Consider the following 2968-nt stretch of genomic DNA (forward strand, 5'->3'; position numbering starts at 1 on the left):
GATATTTATCAATTCGTCCTTGTGTGTCTATATATATATATATTGATATAGATATATATACGCATACGCACACACACACACATTTTTTTGTATATTATCTAATAAATGACATATTATACTATAAAATCTATTATATATATATGTGTGTGTGTGTGTGTGTGTGTGTATTAGTGTTAGCATACAAAATAAAAGTTTTTGTTAACATAATATATATGTGTGTACTGTATATAATTATTATGTATATATAAATACACACACATGCATGTATATATTTAAGAAAAATATGTTATGTTTATATATTAAATATATTTATATATCATATATGAATATAAATTTATGCATGTAAATACATGTAAATATTTTCAAAATATATACTGTATGTGTGTGTATATGTTTATATATACATAATATATACAATACACATATATTATGAAAACAAAAACTTTATTTTGGATGTGATTAATCGCAATTAATTGTTTGACAGTACTAATATATATATACAATATATATATACAATATATATACATATAATATAAAATAATAGAAATAATAAAATATCTATTATAATAAAATAATATATAATTATATAAATAAATTACATATACGTGTGTGTGTGTGTGTGTGTAGAATAAGGTGCATTAAAAGTCAATAAATCCTTGATTAATATGAATATTTTAATTAAAAACGTGTCTCCACGAACTATTCAATAAAATTCTAGTGCATTTAGTCTATTAAATAACAGCAAAGTGAGCGAGTTTTTGGATATGGTAAGATTCAACTTATTTTAGTGAATAAAGTAGCACATTTCAGCTTTGTTAGGGTGGGTAAGTCACACAAAATGTTATTTTATCCTTACTTCTAGAAAATCCTCAATCTGCTCCGTAACAGCTTAATGTGGCCGTAAACATTTACATTTAACGTGGCATCGTCGATTTCTTAATTTTAAACATTTTGTGTAAGCAACACAATTTTATTTGATATTCAGATAATAATGTAGCACAGATATGTATATAATTCATATACTGCAATGTAAATGAGATATATAATATATGTATATAAGTTCATCTTTTCTGTGCAAAAATAAATACGTAGCGAAAAAATTAACCTCTATTTATTTTAGTACTGAGACTTGACTTGACACTTATCAGGACTCGACTTGACTTGCTTAGGGTGAACCCTTGACTTGACTTGACTTGCTTGATTTGTCTAAACTGTGACTTGAGACTTGACTCGAGATTTGATGGTTAAGACTTGAGACTTGCTTGGACTTGACCATGTGTGACTTGTCCCCACCTCTGTTAGTGTGCATGGTCACATGCAGTCACATTGTCCGATAATGAAGCAGACGAATGACATGATGTTGCATGTTTGCGGAACAATGTGGCTTTTTCCGGGGAGACAGTCGTATTTATTTTGACTGATGTTTTGTGAAAGATAGTTTGGTGACTTGGCTGGAGTCATTAACGGCAAAAGACCGTTGACAGTTTGTCTCTCGGTTACATTTTTGCCTTTTTTTTTGGTTAATCCTGTTTGAGTGTTTGTTTATCTTGCCACACAATTCTGGAGTAACTGAAACCAGACAGCAGACCGTTTCGGCCCAGATCCGGCCCACATCTGGCCCGCATGGATTTCACATGGGCCAGATGTGGGCCGGATCTGGGCCAACACTATGTTGCTGTCTGGGAAGCATCTCTCTTTGAATGACCTCTTTATGAGCTCCTAAAAGAACAAGTGAAGTGTAAAATTAAACAGCTTTAGTGGCTCAACTAGTTTTTGCTCCAAATTTTAAGTTGGAAAATCAACTGCAACCATAACAAATCATTTATCAGACCTATCAGTTGAATGCTAATGTTAACAGCTAACTTTCGTCTGGATTTATAGACCTCCTTGATCAGAAAAGGCTAACCAGTTGAATGTTTATGTTAGCGGCTAGCTTTCTGCAGACATTATCCTTGATCAGAACAGATTCACCAGTTGAAAGCTAATGCTAATGACTAGCTTTCACCAGGCATTACAGATATCTTTGATCAGAAAAGACTCACTATTTGACTGCTAATGCTAATGGCTAGATTTTTCCAGATGTTATAGACCAGTGGTTTTTACAGCGGAGTACCCCCTGGGGCATTTCACATTCTTCCACTTAGACTGCAGTCACACCTTTTCTATTAAAGGACAATATTTGTCCCCTTAAATTGATTTACAGGTGCATTTTTTTACCTTTATAGATGCAAATATTTTCTATCCTTATTAATTGTATGTCATGTTTTATGTCATATTCTTAACATTCCATTAAGTGTATTATTAATATAATAAATAAAGCAATAAATGATGGCAAATTGAAGTGATACTCGTAGATTTAAAAATAAAACCGCCAATAGGTGGCGGCAAGTCGCTGTCTTAAGGAGCCAGGTGTCGCCTCATTCATTCATTCATTCAGTAACGAAGCAAAATGCTGTAGTTATGAATGGGTTATTAATCACTGACTATCCAAATCGTTCAAAGCCGCAGATTCGTTCACTAATGAAACTCCGCTGTATGATGCTTGGAGACGCACACCAGATGTTACGGATTTCGTTGGAACTATTATTTCATTGAAAAAATAGAACAAACAATATTCTGTTTAAAATGTAGGCTACATTTAAAATGTAAAATGTTCACTTAATATTACCTTTTTTTTGTTGAACTGTTGTAAAAATTAATGTCACATTTGCCATCGTTTGGATATTCAGGGATATTTGCATTCTTGCTCGTATTTTAAACATGAAAACAATAACACGCAGAGTGTGTCTGTATCGAAGAGAGTTTAAATCGATCTCAGTCCATGTCAATATTTGCTCTTCATGCTATTAAGTGAAGATCTACTTTAAAGATACATTGAACAACAGCGTGATTTGCTAAAACATCATATTCAGCGGGCATCCTGTCACATGCACGCTGCTTGTGTGGATGCAGTCAGTTTTGACTGCAA

The sequence above is a fragment of the Sinocyclocheilus rhinocerous genome, unplaced genomic scaffold (assembly GCF_001515625.1).
Source record: "Sinocyclocheilus rhinocerous isolate Xijiao unplaced genomic scaffold, SAMN03320098_v1.1 scaffold945, whole genome shotgun sequence".
Classification (NCBI taxonomy): domain Eukaryota; kingdom Metazoa; phylum Chordata; class Actinopteri; order Cypriniformes; family Cyprinidae; genus Sinocyclocheilus; species Sinocyclocheilus rhinocerous.